Here is a 23,176-nt window from a genome sequence, read left to right as displayed (position 1 = left end):
TCTCATACCTTGGAGAGCTCCCTCCATGCACAAGCCCCCTCTGACCAGAGCCCGCTCATACCTTGGAGAGCTCCCTCCATGTACAAGCCCCCTCTGATTGGAGCCCGCTCATACCTTGGAGAGCTCCCTCCATGCACAAGCCCCCTCTGACCACTAACCCTCTCATACCTTGGAGAGCTCCCTCCATGTACAAGCCCCCTCTGACCAAAGCCCGTTCATATCTTGGAGAGCTCCCTCCATGTACACGCCTCCTCTGACCAGAGCCCGCTCATGCCTTGGAGAGCTCCCTCCATGTACAAGCCCCCTCCGTTCGCTGACCCTGCTCATACCTTGGAGAGCTCCCTCCATGTACAAGCCCCCTCTGACCAGAGCCCGCTCATACCTTGGAGAGCTCCCTCAATGTACAAGCCCCCTCTGACCACTAACCCTCTCATACCTTGGAGAGCTCCCTTCATGTACAAGCCCCCTCTGACCAGAGCCCGCTCATATCTTGGAGAGCTCCCTCCATGTACACGCCCCCTCTGATCAGAGCCCGCTCATACCTTGGAGAGCTCCCTCCATGTACAAGCCCCCCCTGACCAAAGCCCGCTCATATCTTGGAGAGCTCCCTCCATGTACACGCCTCCTCTGACCAGAGCCCGCTCATGCCTTGGAGAGCTCCCTCCATGTACAAGCCCCCTCCGTTCGCTGACCCTGCTCATACCTTGGAGAGCTCCCTCCATGTACAAGCCCCCTCTGACCAGAGCCCGCTCATATCTTGGAGAGCTCCCTCCATGTACACGCCTCCTCTGACTAGAGCCCGCTCATACCTTGGAGAGCTCCCTCCATGTACAAGCCCCCTTTGACCACTGACCCTGCTCATACCTTGGAGAGCTCCCTCCGTGTACACGCCCCCTCTGACCAGAGCCCGCTCATACCTTGGAGAGCTCCCTCCATGTACACGCCCCCTCTGACCAGAGCCCGCTCATACCTTGGAGAGCTCCCTCCATGTACAAGCCCCCTCTGACCACTGACCCTGCTCATACCTTGGAGAGCTCCCTCCATGTACAAGCCCCCTCTGACCAGAGCCCGCTCATATCTTGGAGAGCTCCCTCCATGTACAAGCCCCCTCGGATCACAGCCCGCTCATACCTTGGAGAGCTCCCTCCATGTACACGCCCCCTCCGATCAGAGCCCGCTCATACCTTGGGGAGCTCCCTCCATGTACAAGCCCCCTCTGACCCCTGACCCCGCTCATACCTTGGAGAGCTCCCTCCATGTACAAGGCCCCTCCGTTCGTTGACCCCGCTCATACCTTGGAGAGCTCACTCCATGTACAAGCCCCCTCGGACCACTGACCCTCTCATACCTTGGAGAGCTCCCTCCATGTACAAGCCCCCTCTGACCAGAGCCCGCTCATACCTTGGAGAGCTCCCTCCATGTACAAGCCCCCTCTGACCAGCGCCCACTCATACCTTGGAGAGCTCCCTCCATGTACAAGCCCCCTCTGACCAGCGCCCACTCATACCTTGGAGAGCTCCCTCCATGTACAAGCCCCCTCTGACCACTGACCCTGCTCATACCTTGGAGAGCTCCCTCCATGTACAAGCCCCCTCTGACCACTGACCCTGCTCATACCTTGGAGAGCTCCGTCCATGCTCAAGCCCCCTCTGACCAGAGCCTGCTCATACCTTGGAGAGCTCCCTCCATGTACAAGCCCCCCCTGATCACTGACCCCGCTCATACCTTGGAGAGCTCCCTCCATGCACAAGCCCCCTCTGATCAGAGCCCGCTCATACCTTGGAGAGCTCCCTCCATGCACAAGCCCCCTCTGACCAAAGCCCGCTCATATCTTGGAGAGCTCCCTCCATGTACACGCCTCCTCTGACCAGAGCCCGCTCATACCTTGGAGAGCTCCCTCCATGTACACGCCTCCTCTGACCAGCGCCCGCTCATACCTTGGAGAGCTCCCTCCATGCACAAGCCCCCTCTGACCAAAGCCCGCTCATGTCTTGGAGAGCTCCCTCCATGTACAAGCCCCCTCCGTTCGCTGACCCTGCTCATACCTTGGAGAGCTCCCTCCATGTACACGCCCCCTCTGATCAGAGCCCGCTCATACCTTGGAGAGCTCCGTCCATGCACAAGCCCCCTCTGACCAAAGCCCGCTCATATCTTGGAGAGCTCCCTCCATGTACACGCCTCCTCTGACCAGAGCCCGCTCATACCTTGGAGAGCTCCCTCCATGCACAAGCCCCCTCTGATCAGAGCCCGCTCATACCTTGGAGAGCTCCCTCCATGTACACGCCTCCTCTGACCAGAGCCCGCTCATACCTTGGAGAGCTCCCTCCATGACCCGGGCTCCTCTGATCAGAGCCCGCTCATACCTTGGGGAGCTCCCTCCATGACCCAGGCCCCTCTGATCAGAGCCCGCTCTCCCCTCACGCCCTTGGTCGCTTCTCTCTTTCCGTGCTTAACCTCTCTTGCCTCTTTCTGTTCGCAGTGTATCACATGAGGGAAGATGGCTGGATTAAAGTCTGCAGGGAAGACGTCAGCGAGCTTCTTCACCACTACCAATCGGAGAAGCAATAGATGGGAAGGAGTCGCCAGCTTCATCCGTCGTCAAAGCCCGGATCCAGGTGGACGTTGGATGTGTCCAGACCCTTTTCCTTCAGTTCTCTGGACGCTGATCCATAAAGCACGTACATTGCTTCCTAGCTTTACTTACTGCAAAATATAAATAAAGTTTATTGAGTCAAACCTCCACATCTGTCACTGATTATGACTATATTAAATAACCTACGATGAGAAGAAGGGTCTGAAGGACATTTTTAAGACCTGCCCAGAATGAAGTCCCCCTAACTATAAACTTAATAACAAAAAACAAACTGGGGGTCTATAAGGGAGCTGTTGGTGCTCCAAAATTACACGAACTTCCTACAAAAGTGAGTTAGTGCTTAAGATATTAGAAAAATCTTACTACTATTCAATGTGTGAGGAAACAAACTTCGCTGATTGTTGATAAGACCTGTACAGAGAAAATTGGATTCCCATCAAAATTAGATGTAGATCAAATGTTCTCATTTGGTCATCCGAATAAGGATGGTATGCCTCTTGATCATCGAGACTGATCCATTCCCTATGCTCTGCTGGGTCGCACCCTCAATCCTTATGGTGACCATGAGACTAAGATCAAGATGGGATCTAGTGCAGTGCAAAAACTAAAAAGTGTAGTGAGTTAAAAAAGGGTAGAGGATCAATGAAAGAAACTTTATTAGAACTTGTCCTCTCCCTCAATAAAAACAAGAAGAACAGTGCAAGAGAAGCAGTCTAACCATATAACTGCCTATATAGGGCCAACATGTTTCAGCCAAGCAGGACTATATCCCAAGGCTTTCGTCAGGGCCACTCTTCTTAAAGTCTGCTACTGCATTTAGAAAGTGAAAAGATAAATCAATTAAAGGATATCAGTGTATGAATCAAATGTCGATTTCCTCTGTATCAACTGGTGTCTCATTACATCTGTGCAAGAAACAAAACATACAGTGAGAACCAATTGCTCGAAGAACAAACCTAACACTGCACCCTCACGATGAGCCAAACAGTCCATAATATATTACTCACCCGAATTGTACAGGGAGTGTACCTCACCTCTCCTGGAACCTTGCTCAGGAATGGAGGAGGCCCCGTTCTGTAAAAGGTAAGGAAGGGGTATTTGGAAGAAAGGGAGTGAAAGAACAAAAATGGCTCTGTCCTACCCTATCAAACTTTGTATGCCCCTTACATACTCAAACCTTCCAGAGTTAGTACAAAAATCTCAGTTTAACGCTCCAGGTACCATTACCACACCTAGAGTCTCTAGTCTCCCACTAGTCATCTTATTCGCTGTTAGAGAGCTAAATATAGCCCTCTGTTGTCTCTGAATAAAACACATATATATACCAGCTAGCTCAGAATGTAATAGACCGTGCTGGATCACCTCTTCGTGTTTTTATTAAGAGCTGTGGCACTAACCTGTCCGTCGCGACCTCGTTACTGGATACTGAGCTCAGGGGGAGGCGAGGCAGAATTAGCATCAGCTGTTGATATAGAGAGGAGCACAATTTAGGGAGGAGCCGAAAATAACGTGGGGCTCCTCCGTGGCACAATATTAAATCTTAACGATGATGTTAATACACCGCGAAATATAATAAATTGGCCCTCTACCTCATACCCAAAATGCTCCTACGTTTCTTAAATCTCTATTTACATTGAAAACAAGCTCCCTCCTCGAAAGAGCGTGATCTCGCGAGAACTACAAAATGAACTACCAAATGTCATCATCAATCACCACTCTTGTAGTTCATGAGTATATTAGAGTTTTAACTTAACTCCAACGTGCCCTGATCGCTCTTATATTTATAGTAAATAAAAGGAGTGGGTGGCACAGGACACCCCTAGTGTTCTCTCCAGCTCATCCCAATGTTATGAGCAATTTACATTTATAGCGTAATCTCGCGAGATTACGAAGGAAAACTCGATACTGACTTCATAATAGTTACATATCAGGCTATTCAGTTGTAATCCATATATGAGCCATATATCATAATTCCTGGCTAGGCATGTGTGATATGTGCCTGCTAAAAAAGACTACATGATGACCCCATCTTAGTAGTTTTTGAATGCAAAATCGGCCGTACTTTATTGATACTTCTCCTCAGGCAACTGGGTATCATCTGTTAGCCATCTGGATTTACTCGGTGTGAGTTACACTAATGCAGTATAGGCTGAACAAACTCTTGCTGACTAGAGCAGATGTATAAGACAGTTCAAGGGAACAGAGTGTATATTACCAACTCACTGGCAGTGAAGTTGCATTTACACAAATGGAAAAGAAGCATTCCACTGCTGGATATATGTTCCCTCTTACTATTATCAAAGAATACGTCTGACACTCTCGTATTGCAGGAACAATTAACGATCCATTGTCCACAAGGGTATTCAGGTTAGTGAGGAAAATTGAATTTTGCCTTGTCGTGTGTCCCTACGTGTTCCCCATTATATGTTTTATGTGCATGATCGATATGCATATTTTCCCCCCTCTTGACCGAATAAAGACGCAATTATAGTTGTGTCCAACGTTAGTATTCCAGTTATCCAGTCCTCGTGAAAGCAACGAGTATTAGGCCTATGTTGCCAACGTTTTACATTGTGCACGTTAATTCATCGAGTTGTCCCCGTTTCTAGGCCTCATAGGGCCCGGACACCAGATTCGAGCTCCAGTCTCCTGAAACCACTCCGAGGAGCGATGCAGCCCCTCCCGCATCCCTGACCCTTCACTTACTCTCTGCCAAGCAGCGCGATGCCCGGCCTGGCCTGCCTGCCTGTCTGCCAAGAATATGTTATGCCTCTAGTTATCAGTTCAGCTCCCCGGCTTCACATTCCTCAGCTAACGAACCGCATAAACATCTTCAGCTATAGTCTAGTCTTCCTGTCTCCATGCAAGCGAATTACTGAATTAGTATTCATAGAAGATTCATAGCACACGAAATACATGAAGAATATATGCATGCACCAGCCTTAGTGTCAAATAGCCTTTGCTCTGATGACATTTAGATTCTATCAACATGTACTCCAAACATCAGATACCAGATATGCTATAGGTACATGTCGTCCTGACATCCCAGACTTTAGTCTCCTCTTCTAGTGCCAGAAGTCAGAGCCCCCAGCTCTCCCCAGTTACACGTCATGGCCCGTTTGCGCGCACCAGTAGGTTAAAGGTTCCAGCTGCCCAGGTAGCCCCCTCCATGTATCCACCCATTTATGACACTTCTGTGACGTTTACATCACATGTCTCCGTGCCCGCCCTGTGCACGCCTTCTTTGTACGCCCATATGTTCTTATCTTCCGTTTGTCACTTGTTACGCCTACTGTATGCAATGCAATTATACTGTTTTACTATATATACTGTATGATGTTAATATGATAGGAGGCTTTTTCTTCCCCCTTGTGTCTGTCCCTTCCTGAACCTTTGCAGGTGATGGAACCCGATGGTCCATTGGCTCGAGCCATCCGATTAAAGCCCATTTTGACTCAGATACCACGGATCCTGCCTCTTATTTATTGAGCTATCTGTTTCAGTTAATGCATAGAAAAATAGTACCGGTAATTAATTATTTATTTACCACATAATGGCGCCCGAATAGGGACGAGCCCCTTCCCCACGCGCCGGCGATGTAACGCAGGCCCCCTGACCCTTCTACAGCCGTGACGGAACCCTACAGTGCACGTGCAGATATTTCTGCTTCAAGTCTCCCTCAGGCCCACGGAGGAGACGGAAACTGCGGTCCGGCATCCAGACGAGGCGGTGAGGAAGGCGGTTCGTCCCGACCAGAGCCCAAGCCGAGAGAGCAAGGTCCGAGGTATCCGGAGGCCCACCTGTAACCGAAGCCCGAAGCCCGAAGCGCATGCGTAGTGCGTAGCAGTAAATAGACGTCGTAGCAGTCCAGTCCAGTCCGAGGCCTTCAGTTTTGCTTCCCGGTGAGTACCGTTGCTGGGGGTATCTAGACGGGTGTTCATTAATTTGTCCCCGGTCTGACGGGTTTGGGTACACAGATCCGGTCCGACGTGTTCACCTAGGTGGATACGGTATGACGTGTCTCTTTAGGAGACCGGTATGTTCTGTACTGTTTTAGCAGTGCATCCAGTAAGTCTGTTCTCGAGAAGTTCAAGTATTATGTTTTCAATGTATCAGGTAGTATTCTGTTCGAACTGTTATTAATGTGTTCTTGATGTCGTGGTATGAATGATTGTTTTGCTATTCATTACTGTGTTCATTGTGTATTGTGTTCAAGTTCAAGTACGGTTCAAATATGCCTCTGTTTTCGAAGTTACGTCAGATAAAAACGAGAAAAGGGTTACTCGAAGAATCAGTTCCTGTCCCTCCCCGGGACAGTCCTGGACATTTCATGTATCATAAACATGGCTTAGATGCCATACTGTATCTAGATTTATGGGTTGACTATACCAAACATCTCGAAGAGAAATATAGATGGCCTGTTTCAGGAACATGGGATGCCGAGTGCATCATGAGAGTAGAAGAAGCATTATGGAAAAAGAAAGCCAGACAGTCCCAGAAAGATGCCATAGAGTTATGGCGTAAAGAATCCCATAAAAGAACCGAGAAAGAATTCAGAAAAGCAGAAATAAGTAGGGAATCCTCAGAAAAAGCCCAAGAAAGGGAATTGATCGAAGAAGGTGAACGAGTTAGAGCAGAACAGTCAGACAGACAGAGAAATGCCCTTATTAAAGGTATGTATCCCCTTCTCGCCGAGGGTTTGCCGAAGGCGACCCCGGAAGCACTCTGTAATTTACCGCCACCATTGGTCCCGACTAAGCTACGTCATAAACCGACTGCAGCTGAAATTTTTCTTTCTTCATATTTAGACAACACTGTCCCCGAATATGCTAATACAGATCCTACCCCGCCAGTCCAAGTTCAAGTCCAGACCCCTGTTAATAATGTAATTACTGTGCCTCCAGTCGTTGGTCCTGTCCATGCGCCAGTTCCCCAGGACCAACCCACATTACGTACTCCTACTTTACCAGTCACGTTACCAGCAGCCGCACATTCAGTATTAGTTGACGATTCCAGTTCAGGAGGAGCGGGGGGAGGTATTCCTATCACCCCGCCTCAAACAAGGCGACGGACGCTGAGAGATGTAGCATTACAGCGTACGCCAAAACTGACTACGTATGAAGCCCTCAGAAAGTATCTTACTGAGTGTGGACCTGATTGTAGATATGACCCAGTGCCAGGTGAAGATGGCATGTTAATATATTCCATACGTTTACGTCGAGTTGCAAGCTTCTTGGTTACCATATCGAATATGGAACAACATCTAGACAGAATATATCACTTTATCCAAACAGGGGAGAATCCAGAAAGTATTCACGAAGCTATGGCACACAGGAAAGTCGAGATTCAAGGCATGATATTGCAATTTTTAATAAATTGTTTAATAAGAGAACAGGATTACCTGACAAAAACAAAGAAGATATGAAAGTCCTGACAAGATGGAGTGACAATATAGCAAAAGGAAAACACAGAACACAAAATTGTATAGAAACCATGTACAAAAAGATTCGAAAAGAAATTATAAGTATGCACCAAAAGGAGGAAGAAAAGAGAGTAGCCGAGAAAGAGAATGACTCTTCAGGCGAAGAGGTAGACAACGAGAATCCCACCAGAATAGCGTATGTAGGCAGAACGAGACCTTCAGATAGACATTCACGCCTAGATTACAAGAAAGCTTTTCCTCCTCCCGTACCAGAACAGTGTTCTCTTGAACAAGTATTCCAGGCTACCGATAAAATTCTGAAACTACGAATAGGTTACAGTGAGCTTAGTACCATGCATGAACAAGAACTAGCCCGATCAGCAGTCCGATGGACTAGTGATTCTACCACGTTCCCAGACGAAGTAGTGGCCCAAATGTTTCTGAAGCTGCCCCCAGCCGAGCAGCGACTGGTGGGTATGTACATGATCCAGCACCTCATCACACTGTATGAGGATCAGCATTCTGATCCAGGTCCCTTATACAATGTATTGAACGAGTTACTCCTAAACAGATGGAAAGGTCTAGGTACCGATCTAATTAGTGTCATTTTAGAACAGCGCCACAAATACAGAACGTTCCTGACTCCACATTTTGTTCCTGTTTCACCCCCATTCTACATAGACAGACAGAATCCATTGCGAGAAGTGCATCCAGTTAAGGGAGCGGGGGGTAATCTCGAACGAGTATTTGTTTACACCCCTAAACGAAAATAGAACTACTAGAGATGAAAAAGTTAATACCCTGTCACGATAAAGATCCAGCAGGGTTCCACCGAGAATTAAAGGACATGCTCCGTATGGGAGAATACACGTATCCTGATATCATCAAAATGTTAAAGGTCCTGTTGCCTGCGGGCATATATGAAAAACTTAAAGAAAAAGAATGGGAGGTGGGAGAGAAAAAGATAGACTGGACCGCGTTAGAGAACGAAGATAATGCACGAGTCCCAGGTACTGGTCTTGGGGATAGAGCCAAAGAGTTGCCCGAACTGTTAATACAAGTCTTGCCAAGATTACTAGCCACGAAGAAGGAGGATTGGGATGCCATCTCAGCCTGTAAGCAGAAACAAGACGAAGACACTAGTGATTTTTATTCCAGATTTGAGAAATGTTTCATTATTAATAGCGGTCTGAAAACAAGTAGTGAGTCGTATCCACATCTTTTTGTCACCAAACTAGTTGAGAATTCTTTACCGCAAGTTAAAAATAGAGTATTGAAAGTCGAGAGTACTTGGCAAGCTAATACCCCGTCTCAAATGCTCCAGATGTTACAGTATCACCAGAACAGAATCAGGGAAGAGCAAGAACACGAAAGGAGACGTATGAAAGACACGAAAATGAAAGTACTAGTTGCACAGTCCGTTCCACAAGATAGTCAGAAGAGGGGTCCGAATCAGACTACTCATTCTGCAGCTCCCGTTAAAGGGACATGCAATTACTGTAAACAGCCAGGTCATTATATAAACGAATGTGCAGTTCTGAAACACAACATAGCTACAGGTAAGACGAAAGAGAGACCACGTCCTCCTAGACAAGAACATGTTCCGCAGAATTCCCAGCCACCGCAGAACGCACAACAGACAGTTACAGTACCGCAGCCTATAGCTGCCACACAACACGTTACACAACAGATGTACCAGTACGCACAGTCAGAGTATCCAGAATATCAGCAGTATTCATGAAACAGCCTAGAGAGGGAGGTTGGCTTGCCTCTCATCGAGGTTCCTGTAGATCAAGAGGGTCCCTATGTACACAGTCAAGTGTTAGGGAAAGACAGAAAGTTTCTGATTGATACAGGGGCAAGTAGGACTACCATCAGTCATGACGAGGTTCCAGGGGCTCCACTCTCAGGCTCAAGAAATGTTTCCCTGGGATTTTCAGGAAAGCCTATTGTTAATGAAATATCGAAACCAGTTTCCCTAGAAGTTGGTCCATTGTCCCGAACTACAGACTTGTTACTCACGAAAGCCTGTCCTGAAAATTTACTAGGTATTAAAACATTGAAAGAATTAGGAGCGGTAATATGCTGCTCTCCGGAAGGAGTGAGATTGTTTTTACGTGATTTTAAAGGTCATTATGTGTTACGAGATTTTGATCCAAGATTACTGAATGTACCACAGCATTTATGGGCGCAAGGTCCAACTGATGTAGGATGTATGCACATTACACCATATCGTGTCACTCTGAAACAAGGTGTTGTATTACCACGAATCCGACAGTACAAATTGCCACCTGAGGCTGTAGCAGCCTTATCGAAAATTATTGACGAGCTCATTGCTCAAGGAGTAGTTGTAGAAACTGACTCCAATGTATGTAATTCTCCTATCATTCCGATTCTTAAACATACTGATCCAAATGCACCTCCAGTATATCGCTTAGTGATTGATCTTCGAGAACTCAATAAATGTATCATACCCCAGTACCCTGTAGTTCCAGATATCTCTTCCCTATTGACTGCCATTGATTCTGAAGCTACGTTCTTTACTGTTATTGATCTCAAGAACGCATTCTTTAGTGTCCCCATTCATCCAGACAGCCAGTTTCTTTTCGGATTCTGTTTAAATGGAAGAAGCTATAAATTCACACGAGCTCCTCAAGGTTTCACAGAAAGTCCTAGTATTTACAGTCAAGCACTTAAAAGACAACTAGACAGTATTCACATGCCAACTGACACTGCCCTGCTCCAGTATGTCGATGATCTATTAATCACTGCCCGTACTGAACGTGACTGCGAACGTGCATCACTGACAGTATTGTATTTTCTGGCAGAGATGGGGCACAAGGTGTCCCCTTCGAAACTGCAATTCTGTGTCCAGCAAGTGGTATACCTTGGACACTTACTGTCCAAGAGGGGTAGACAGTTGACACCTGACCGTATCCAGTTAATAGCACATCTTCCACAGCCCAAGACACAGAAGGAGGTACGAGCTTTTATCGGCCTCACTTCTTACTGCAGACAATGGATTCCTCAGTATGCATATCAAGCTAAACCACTGATACAGTTAACGACACAGGAGGCAGCCACATCGACTGTCCTCCCTTGGACCCAGGAACATACACTTGTATTTAATGAGTTAAAGAAAGCTTTATGTAATGCACCTGTGTTAGCGACACCAAACTACAGTAAGCCTTTTACACTTTTTGTCACTGAACGTGATGGTACAGCATTATCTGTTCTCACGCAAGATCAAGCAGGACAACACAAGCCTTGTGCTTATTTCTCTAGCACATTAGATCCAGTAGCCCAGGCTCTGCCTGCGTGCCTCAAGTCGGTTGCAGCTACAGCTCTAGCCATCAGACAAAGTGATTCCATAGTGTTAGGACACTCCCTGACAGTACAAGTTCCACACTCTGTGGAAGTTCTTTTAAACCGAACACAGACTCAGCACTTGACAATTGCACGTTTAACAGGATATGAACTGACACTGTTTCAACCACACATAGAAATCAGACGCTGCAACGTTTTAAATCCTGCTACACTGTTACCCTCGATTACATCGAATCCTGCCACACATGACTGTGTGGAAGTTATTAACACCATGACAAAGCCAAGACAAGACTTGACAGACATTGCATTACCTGATCCAGACCTGACACTTTATGTGGATGGTTCATGTATGAGAACAGGTACAGGAGAACTAGTAGCTGCATATGCAGTGACTACTGAAACTGAAATTATAGAAACACATCGTATTGACACCCTGTCTGCTCAAGCAGCAGAGCTCATCGCTCTGACCCAAGCCTGCATACGAGCCAAGAACCTGAAAGTAAACATATATACAGATTCACGTTATGCATTCGGAGTCGTACACGACTTTGGAGTACTCTGGCAAGAAAGAGGCTTTATGACCTCTCATGGAGCCAAGATTCAGCATGGCCCCCTCATTCAAGCTCTGTTAGACGCAATACATTTGCCGAAAGCCATTGCCATTATGAAGTGCAAAGCACATACGAAAGCCACTGATACCATTTCCCAAGGTAACGATCTAGCAGACCGAACAGCCAAGCTTACAGCCCAGACTCCAGACATTCCAGTTAACACGACCAAGATAGATATTCCAGATCAGACTACTTGTATGACAGTTAAAGACCCTACACGAGATGTACTAGACATACAGTCACATGCTACCCCAGACGAAATCAAGAAATGGTCTGAACAAGGAGGGGTCCAGACAGATCAGGGATGGTTGACGAAGGGAAAAGCCACATGGTTTCTCCCCGACTCTATGGTTCAAGTCATTATTAACACCGCACATAGTCCAGCACATTTAGGAGAAAAAGCCATGTTAGATAGCATCCAGAATATTTGGTTTAACAAGCATTTACGAGCAGCAGCCAAGCAGAAAGTACGTACCTGCATGATCTGTTGTCAGTTCAATCCAGGTAAAGGTGTTCCGGTGGAACAAGGTGGATTCCATCCTCCTGACCACCCTTTTGAAGTCCTCCAGATGGATTATATTCAGATGGATCGATGCCGAGGTTTCAAGTATGTCCTCGTAGTTGTATGCGCTTTGTCCAGATGGACAGAAGCATATCCAGTCCCAGATTATACTGCCGCGACCACTGCCAGGCAGTTGGTTCGTGAGTATTTCCCTCGCTATGGTTTACCCAGGGTCGTGTATTCAGACAACGGCCAGCCATTCTCATCCGAACTCATGAAATAAGTATCTCTTCTGTTAGGGTACCAGTGGAAGTTCCATTGTGTACGACACCCCGAGGCAGCTGGCCTCGTCGAGAGACATAATCAGACTCTGAAAATCCGCATTGCAAAGGTTTGCGCAGAAAAAGGCGTAGATTGGATGGTAGCCCTGCCAGTCGCCCTTTTTTACATGAGAATGGTCGCTCACTCCCGTTCAGGTCTGTCACCTTTCGAGGTTGTATTCGGTCGTCCCCCGAACATGTGGGGTACACCTATGCCACGTAAAAAAACCGATGTTGACAGTAATATGCTGACAGATTACCTAGCTTCCTTGATGTCTGCACTACTCTCTTGTCGTTCACAGGTTGCGGCTGCCTTTCCAGACAACACTCAAGTGAAACCGCACGAGGTCATTCCTGGCGACCTAGTACTCGTAAGGAACTTTGATCGTTCAAGTCCGCTGGAGCCCCGCTGGAAAGAGCCGAAACTATTTCTGATGACCACAAGGACAGCAGTGAAATTGGAGGGACGCAAAGGCTGGCTTCACTCCAGCCACATCAAGCGTTTTCATGGACTCCGTCCAAAGACTTTTCTCAAGGACTGCCCCGATACTGACTCTAAACTTCCCCTGTTAGAGAAAACTCCGCAGCAGGAGTATAAAAACAAACTACGGTCTAGCAAGTCAGACAGTTTAATTGTTTAAGTCCCTCTCGGGTGAAGCGGTTAGACAGGTTCCTGACATGTATGAGATAGACCCCCATAGTGAGAGAGTTAGTCGAAACTCCAAGAAAATACGTTACTGTAATAATTTGCGCAGCAGATGTATTATCACTTTATTGTTTATGTTATTTCTGAGTCTTACGATTACATGCATAAGTTATGTTTTACATGTATTTTTTCCTCCTATTGATTCACATGTACATCTTTCTTCTAATGATACAGTAGAGCACACTTTTAGTGAACTACCCCCTCACGAGTTATCCTACCGACTTGCCATGCGCAACAATACTTTTATCCGAATGTTACACTATTCACACCAGACTAGCAATGCCACAAATTGTTGGGTGTGTGGTCGACTCCCCCCTTTCCAGGCACCGAAGGGAGTTCTGCCACTCTTTCCCTATCCGTTTTCACACAATGGGTCGTGTGGAGCATGGTTTACGTTAACATCATCCTCAGACGATAAGTCCCTTCTGAATAGAACATGTTTCCCAGACAAGGAAGGTCTTTCCCATAGAACAGGGTTAGATCTAGAAAATGAAGTATATGATCTAGGTAATTATTCCTCGAATTTCATGGTTTTGAATGTTCAGTCCGAGACTACTCCAGACTTGCCTGCTATTACAGTCCTACCAGTGAAAGGCGAATTATGTGTCAGAAAGAATGGTTCAGTACATCTAGGACACAGTGATTGTACTACTGTGGTCGAGTATAGTGAAAGTGGGAAGTCTACTTTCAAAGCCTCACGTCATTCGTATTTTGTATGTGGTCAGACCGCATATGTACGTCTGCCCCTAGATTGGGATGGAACATGTTACATTGCCTTCCTACTGCCACCAGTTTTTCTAGCCCCATCCGATTATCACAGAAATACACATCTAGTACACGTCAGACACAGAAGGGAGATCGAGTCCCCAATTGTCGATCAAACTGAAACTACCTTAGAACAGTATACAGACTTCAATAAAGGTTTCTTTTTTTTCATAGGACCTGTCCAGAATAGTAAGCTAATACGTAGGTTAACCAGAACCCTTAAAGCAGTAGTGAATGAGACTACTTCCGCTCTAGGTAATTTAACAGAAGAACAATCTGCTATGAGATTTGTTGTTCTTCAGAACCGCCTTGTTCTTGACGTCATACTGGCCGATAGGGGCGGAGCTTGTAGAGTCATCGGATCTAGTTGTTGCATTTTCATTCCTAATAACGCACCGTCTGTTTATTCAGCTATAACCAGACTTCATAAAATTGCCCATCAGTTACACCAGAATCCAGGCACCTGGACATGGTCCGGTTGGCTCTGGAGTATAATATCTGCCTGGGGATGGAAAGTACTGTCATTCCTAGGAATAGTAGTAATGATCATATTCAGTTGCTGTCTCTGTTTACAATGTGGCCCTGCGATTTGCGGCTTGTGCGCTACCTCTTGTATTCCAAGTCCCAAGTCCCATTCCAAGAAGATAAGAGACGAGCAAATGATGCTATATGAACAGATAGATGGTATCATGAATATTGATGTTTCCTGAAGGAAACGTAGGGAACAAGGAGGGAATGAGGAAAATTGAATTTTGCCTTGTCGTGTGTCCCTACGTGTTCCCCATTATATGTTATATGTGCATGATCGATATGCATATGTTCCCCCCTTGACCGAATAAAGACGCAATTATAGTTGTGTCCAACGTTAGTATGCCAGTTATCCAGTCCTCGTGAAAGCAACGAGTATTAGGCCTATGTTGCCAACGTTTTACATTGTAAATGTAAATGTAGTTGAGCTTATATAGCGCACAGCTACCCGCAGTGGGTTTCCCGGCGCTTGCTTAGGGAACCCGTCCTGGTATTCCCCTGTGAGATATCAGGGTATCCACAAGGTGAAAGTCAGGCATCCCGCCGCGAGGGGCCGTTGTGGAGATTAAGGAAGCTATTGCCCAGAGTCGCAGAGTGTGAACCCTAGAGTCGAGGAGGCACCGGGGCAAGAATTATCGAGTCCGTGGAATTTTTAGCCCAAGACCCGCCGAGGCGGGGAATTGAACCCTGGTCCAGGACCGATCTCAGCTTCCGGGTCTGCTGCCTCTAACCCCTGAGCCACACTTCTCCACACACGTTAATTCATTGTGCACGTTAATTCATCGAGTTGTCCCCGTTTCTAGGCCTCATAGGGCCCGGACACCAGATTCGAGCTCCAGTCTCCTGAAACCACTCCGAGGAGCGATGCAGCCCCTCCCGCATCCCTGACCCTTCACTTACTCTCTGCCAAGCAGCGCGGTGCCCGGCCTGGCCTGCCTGCCTGTCTGCCAAGAATATGTTATGCCTCTAGTTATCAGTTCAGCTCCCCGGCTTCACATTCCTCAGCTAACGAACCGCATAAACATCTTCAGCTATAGTCTAGTCTTCCTGTCTCCATGCAAGAGAATTACTGAATTAGTATCCATAGAAGATTCATAGCACACGCAATACATGAAGAATATATGCATGCACCAGCCTTAGTGTCAAATAGCCTTTGCTCTGATGACATTTAGATTCTATCAACATGTACTCCAAACATCAGATACCAGATATGCTATAGGTACATGTCGTCCTGACATCCCAGACTTTAGTCTCCTCTTCTAGTGCCAGAAGTCAGAGCCCCCAGCTCTCCCCAGTTACACGTCATGGCCCGGTTGCGCGCACCAGTAGGTTAAAGGTTCTAGCTGCCCAGGTAGCCCCCTCCATGTATCCACCCATTTATGACACTTCTGTGACGTTTACATCACATGTCTCCGTGCCCGCCCTGTGCACGCCTTCTTTGTACGCCCATATGTTCTTATCTTCCGTTTGTCACTTGTTACGCCTACTGTATGCAATGCAATTATACTGTTTTACTATATATACTGTATGATGTTAATATGATAGGAGGCTTTTTCTTCCCCCTTGTGTCTGTCCCTTCCTGAACCTTTGCGGGTGATGGAACCCGATGGTCCATTGGCTTGAGCCATCCGATTAAAGCCCATTTTGACTCAGATACCACGGATCCTGCCTCTTATTTATTGAGCTATCTGTTTCAGTTAATGCATAGAAAAATAGTACCGGTAATTAATTATTTATTTACCACATTAGGGCCACCCAAGGGATCTCGTCATTGAGCCCCTGGGTGTCGGATGACAGCTTGTAAACCCATTTCTGTTCTTTGAGGAATAGAAATTTAGAAACATCACCTATATGAGATGGAATGTGAGGTTTGTCTAAGACCGTTCATTTGAAATCAGTCTCCAAGTGATTAAATTCTACAAAAGGTTTTGTCAGTTTAGAGACCGTTTTCTTGCACCTTAATAGACTCTTGTGCCCCAGCATCCTCGTTCGTACTTTACGGGTAGTCATACCAATATATATATATATATTTTTTTGGTTCGTAAGAGTTTTATTAACCTTTGACAGTATTACAATCATTTTGCCTACAACCCGGAGGCCGGCTCCATTTCTATCCATAGTTATACGTTATGGTACACAGCTATTCAGCCGACAACCAGCGGTCCAGCAGCAACGGTATCTGAGTATTCTATACAGTCAAAGAAATAACAATATCACGAATCAGTGACTCTCACTTTTGTATTTTATAAACCAAACTAAAACTTATGATACAGTATAGTGGATTACAACTTATCGCTGTGCCCCGTACATATGACCTGTGCACCTGTGTTCCCGCTCCTTCCTTTGTGTTTGATCCGAGTGTAAGTACTTCCTTTCAGGAGACTGTCCCGACATTGAAGGTCGCTAAGGAGACCCCTGCGCTCACATTCATCACCTTCATTCATCCGAGTCCTCCCCATCTGAACTATCCACTTCATCTTCCATTAGAGCAGAGGTCTTCAAACTTTTGGATGCTGTGACCCCCCTGTCAACATTTTTTAGGTGTAAGGACCCCCTCCTGACAAAAATTTCTAAACCTGCAGGCAGGGCTCGTGGAATTATGAGGCAGGTGAGGACCAAATTATGCGACAGGCTTGACTAAATTGTGTGGGAAGAAAATGTAAAAGATGTTTTGTGATGCCACAGATTTTAGGATAGCATTGCTTCATTAAGAGGAGTGACTGCAGGGTGAGTGAGGTGGCATATGAATTTGGGTGCGGATGCAAGTTTGGAATGGGACGAATTAATGTACGATTACTGATGGGCTTGTTTGAGTGAGTTGCATATTGAGCAGTGAGGGGGACAGGTGAGTGAAGTGTCACATGAGTGCAGGATGGGTAGTGTGCTTGTGTGACTGCAGGGTGAGGTAGCATACATTCATTGTGATTGCTGTGAGTGCAGGGTTAGCGTGAAAGTAAAGGGCGAGAATGAGTGAGTTGTCTGAATGCAGAGTGCATTCCCAGACACTTGAAGTAAATCAGCATGTTATGGACGGTGGCATATGGTTTCAGATCTCAGTTAAACTATTGCTATTATGGCATTCATCAGGGATCGAGGGTGGAGGAAATAAATAATGTGCTGATCCTCTACCAAACTGCCAGTCCTATGGTTAGCGTTGCCAGCAGATTATTTTGATGACCCAGACGCTACAAAAATAAGCAGTCACCTAAAGCCATATTTTTAGCACCTATCTGTGCGTACTTCGAACAGCAAATATAAATAGAAACCACTTTTAATTGTGTTCTAAGGCTGCCTCAATGATCCATGACTGATAATTAAAGAGAACAAAGACAGAAAAGTCACATAACGAATGCATACATACTTTTTTATTTATAAGTCTATTTAGTGTCAAAAGGAGGTCTTTGCAGGCTTTTTAAACAACACATGGCTGGCATTTTTCTTTTGGAACCCTACTTTATATTCCTTTGCATGAAATGCATTCTCACACTACAGCACTAAATGTAATATACAAATGTAAGGAATAGGCAGAGTTGGGACACAGGGGGTACTGGAACCAGGAAAAAACTAAGCCTCTGTAACCAGTTTACAAAGGCATGTAAATATGCAAATGATCTTTAAAGACGTGTGAAAAACTCGGGCCTGCTGGAGATAAGACTCCAGACACTGCCCCGCTGAGCCCAGTGGCGTAACAAAACTTGAGGGGGCCTCCCTGCAAGGTGCAAGGAGGGCCCCCCGCTCTGGATTCTACCAGGAGCTCATGCAACCTTGCAACTTGCAACCCCTCTTGCAACTCAGCCCCCCCCGCACCACCGGGGGCTGCGGGGCACCACCGGGGGCTGCGGGTGCCTGTGTTATGCCACTGCACCACCATCCTGCAGGCCTGTGCCTCCAGCTGGGTGGGGCCTCCAGGGTATCTCTGCCTCCCTCTTGCAGATCTCTGCCTCCAGTGGAGCTTCAGCTGGGTTTGACCTCCAGGGTATCTGGGCCTCCTTCCAGCCAGAGTTTATTTCCACTGAGACTGTTCCCAGCTGACTCCAGGCAGTGCTTCTGTGTTACACAGATGCCCTCAGAAGATGCACTCACCCCCAGGGAGTCTCACTGAAGTCCAAAGCACCTGTGCCAGTCAGTTCCAATGTCCCTCTCTCCATCACCTTCTCTGGTTCTTTCCAGATGGACTCAGTTCTATACCCTGGTAGTAGAACAGGCTTGTTGTGCTAGGGCACAGCTTGGGCTGCCATTGCTGCGAAGGAGAGCGCCCGAAGCCTGTGCCAGCACACTGGCAATAGAGGCTCGTGCATACACTGCAATAGAGGCTTTTTCGTGCCACCATCTCTTCAAGAGCGGGCAAAGGGCCAAATTATGACACAATTTGCCAATTAAGTTTTGATGAAGAGGGTGAAGCAAGTTCAACTCCGCCAATGACCGGGTGCATGACCCTAGCATGCATAGTGAGTCCCCTGCACTGGTGTATCACGGCAGGTTTGGACTACCAGACAAGGGCTTCAAAACCCACCTTAAAAACCTTTAAAAAAGTAGTGTATTTCAATTCTAAAATATAGGAAAATCACCATTGCTGAGAAAGTGACAACTGAAGTGCGTATTCGTGAGTGAAGTACATGTGACTCAGACAGCAGGTACTTTCTTCGCAGATTAGGCTATGATTGATATTGTGCTGAAGAAAATTTTTATCAGACCTCCGCAAAAGCCACAAGGAGCAAAAGTTGTGAAAAAGCTGAAAATTGCTTAATGTTGACATTTAGGCACAGCAAATGTGAAAATGCGTCCAAATCATTCAAGACGTCCAAGTGCAGCTCTGCAAATCCTTACTGTCCTGGACTAGGTTTTCCAAAGCGCAGAGGTGCCAGAACAAAGCTGCATGTGGCACAGATCGCATTCATGGCATGAATGCGAGTCAAAGGGATTAAAAAATTAGAAATAATGAAATCGCAGAAAACAAAATACTTAATGGTGATACAAATAGGTTTCCACTGATAAAAAAATAAATAAGAATTAGCATATAAACTTTAGAAAGGCAATGGAACCACAGCTTTCCAGAAAACACTCTGCTGGGAGATGGATTACATTCAAGCTATTACAGCAGTCAACGACTAATAAGGCATGAGAACGAGCAGCATATTAAGTACAAGTTACAGTTGTATAAATTTATGCGCATTCAGTTCTTTGTTAGACAAGATATATCATTATGGTGATGTTCGGTCTCGAGATCATACCTGGATTGTACGAGATGTGTTCTACCAGAGAATGGCAGCCACATAATCATTTCTTATTCACAGGTCATCAATGTAAGAATTGTGGGATGGATACTTTCTTCCTGCATATTCACTTCTTAATCTCAGTATTGAGGATGCGCAGTCAACAAACGGTTTAAGGTTGTTGGTGGGGTGTCCTGTTCAGCCTGACGAGGTCGGGGGTCAAGTGTCACCATTATTTGTCATGCTGGAGAAGCTGCATGCGCGGATTTGCACCTCGCCCGGTACTCAGCCTTTACCCCACACCTGAGGCATCCGGCATTAGCATAAGAATGCAGCCGTTTTGGGTTTCTGGTAGCTGGGCATTCACTGGACTGTGCTGAGCGGGCCCCCTGGAACTTGCCCCCCCACATGGGGGCTGCAGGGGGCCTGTGTTACGCCACTGACTGAGCCCCCAGCAGCTCGAGTTGCACTGCAGCCAGCAACCCGACGGGGACACAGGACGGGGGAAGAGGGAGGGCTAAAGCCCTTGAGCCTGGGCAGAATTGTGAATGGGAAGGCGCGACCCCCTTTGCATCGCTCCACGGCCCCCCTGGGGGTCGTGCCCCACAGTTTGAAGACCCCTGCGTTAAAGGGTCACATATGTCTCCCCTGTATTTATTCCAGGGTGTCCAGACTGCATTCCATTTGCGTGGGTTAGCCCTCTTCTTATACACCGCCCTTTCAGTCACCATAATCGTATCCATGTTCTTGCACCACTGATCTAGTGTAGGTGTCCCCGCTACCCCCCATTTTTGTGCTATATCCCGCTTCGCCACCATGCAACACACCGTCGTCCATATCCTCCCCTGGCGTGTGATGTCTGGCGGGCCCCATATGTGTAGCAGGGCCATACGGGGTTCTGGCACCAGTGTTGTGGCAAGCGTCTGCGAGATGGTACGCACTACACGCCTCCAGTAGTCTGCAATTTTCGGGCACTCCCAGAGAGTGTGTAGGAAGGTACCCTCCCCACCACATCCCCTCAGACAGTGTGGATTGTCAGTTCTGTGCAGTTTATATAAAGTTGTCCTAGTGAAGTATATGCGGTGGAGGACCTTCAGTTGGACCAGACGGAACGTCGCCGAGATGCCCGCCTCTCTGGGTGAAGCTAGCGCCTCGTTCCATTCAGTTTCGTCCATGTCCCCCAACTCTCCCACCCACTTTTCTCGCAATTTGAGTAAGGGGTCCGGCAGGTTATGTAATAACTTACGGTATGTGAGGGAGGTGGCGCCCGTGTGCATAAAATCTGTTAACAGTCTGTCTTCCAACGGCGAAGACTCCGGTAACGTAGTCCCCGCTGGTATTGCTGCCATGAGTGCGTGTCGAATTTGGATATAGCGATATGTTTCAGTGGGGCCTAGTTGATAGGTCTGTTGCAGTTGCGTAAATGGGACCACACCACCCACCGCCCACATGTCACCTACCGTTGACATCCCTATGGTATCCCATGCATCAAACCCTTTGGACTGCCTCAGGCTACCAAGCGCCCTGGTGTCCCACAAGGGCGTCATTCTCGTTATGACTCCCTTCCATTTAAGCTTCGCCTGCGCGCTGTGCCAGAGAGTCGCTGTGTGTTTTGTCGGCCCTATGAGCTTATTCACCTTCCCTCTATGATACAGCGGCGCCAGCAAACCCGGCATTCCTAGTTGATGTCTGTCCGTCATGTAAGCAGGGTCATTCTGTGGGGCATGTAGCCATTGATTAACAACTTTCAATTGCGCCGCCCAGTAATACAGCTGCAGGTGAGGCAGAGCTATCCCTCCATTGTACCAGCCTCTCGTGAGCTTAACATGCGCTATTCGGGGCGGGTGCTCGTCCCATAGCAGGCTATTCACCACTGCTGTCACCTGTCGGATATAACCTGCAGGCACTACGCTAAGGGCATTCTCTAACGCATACAGGAAGCGAGGCAGCGCCAGCATTTTGAATAGCGCCGCTCTACCTAACAGCGTCAGTGGAAGGGTCTTCCAGTGTCTGACGTCTCCTTTCAGTCTAGTCAATGGAGGCAGTAAGTTTTTCGCGTAGAAAACTGTGGCGTCACGCGTGACGTGTATACCCAGATATTTAAAGGAGGAGCCCGCCGTTAGTAAGGGGCAGTCAGCCGGTAGTGTGGGGGAGGGACCCCGCAAACACGTACATGACAGACTTGGTCCAGTTTATCCTATATCCCGATGTCCGCCCGTGCGACTCACAAAGTGCCAGCAATGCAGGGATCCCGTCTTCGGGGTCCGTGAGGTATATTAGCATATCGTCAGCGTATAGGGAAACCCTGTCTTCCCAGCCGTCTCCCCACACGATCCCCCGTATCATTGTCGTGGCCCTAAGTGTCACCGCTAGCGGTTCAAGGGCTAACGCAAATAGTATTGGTGAGAGCGGGCATCCCTGCCTCGTCCCCCTGCTCAGAGGTATCTCACGGGAGATATGTCCATTCGCCGTCACCCGTGCCACTGGATCGGTATATAGAAGTCGCACCCAGGCTATATACTTGGGGCCAAAGCCCATATGAGCCAGTACCGCAAGAAGGTAGCCCCATTCCACCATATCAAATGCCATCCTAGCATCCAAGGATAGAATGACCGTCGGTGCTGTCAACAGCGATGCACGGGCCATTGCCCCATGGACTCGCCGGAGGTTCAGAGCCGTGCTTCTATGTGGCATGAAGCCTGATTGGTCCGGGTGAATGAGCTGGGCGAGGTGTGGCATCAACCTGGTGGCCAGGAGTTTCGCTAATATTTTAGCCTCTATATTGAGGAGTGAGATCGGGCGGTAGGAACCACAGTCCTCTGGCGGTTTGCCAGGTTTCGGGATCGCCACAATGATGGCCTGTCGTTGATCATGGGGCAACACCCCCTTGGCCAGACTGTCTTTGTACATAGCTTGTGGTAAATAAATAATTAATTACCGGATCTATTTTTCAGGATACTCATATAAACAGATAGCTCAATAAATAAGAGTCAAGATTCGAGGTAGCTGGAGTTTACAGGCTTTAATCAGGCATACAGGACAGGAACAGGACAGCCTGTACGGGAATAGGATGGCAGCTGCCGGGGACAGGAATAGGCAAGAATCGCTGCATCATATTAACAGTACATGATATATATACATTTCATTTACAATAGCATTCAATACAGTAGGCGTAGCAGTAGGCGTGGA

General features: G+C 47.3%; 1 pseudogene across 1 annotated transcript in view; it reads left to right on the top strand.

Annotated features, from left to right (window-relative positions):
- Positions 1 to 2,731, top strand: part of LOC144752891 (proteasome subunit beta type-8-like) — a 42,801-nt pseudogene extending 40,070 nt beyond the window's left edge. Inside the window, exon 6 of the transcript XR_013594135.1 lies at positions 2,480 to 2,731. The product of XR_013594135.1 is annotated as a proteasome subunit beta type-8-like (transcript). The remainder of the gene's footprint in view (positions 1 to 2,479) is intronic.
- Positions 2,732 to 23,176: the final 20,445 nt, after the last annotated feature.

This window comes from Lissotriton helveticus, chromosome 5_1 (genome assembly GCF_964261635.1).
Source record: "Lissotriton helveticus chromosome 5_1, aLisHel1.1, whole genome shotgun sequence".
NCBI classification, from domain to species: Eukaryota; Metazoa; Chordata; class Amphibia; order Caudata; family Salamandridae; genus Lissotriton; species Lissotriton helveticus.
The sequence above is the reverse complement of the archived record's forward strand: the minus strand, read 5'-3'. Positions and strand labels throughout refer to the sequence as shown.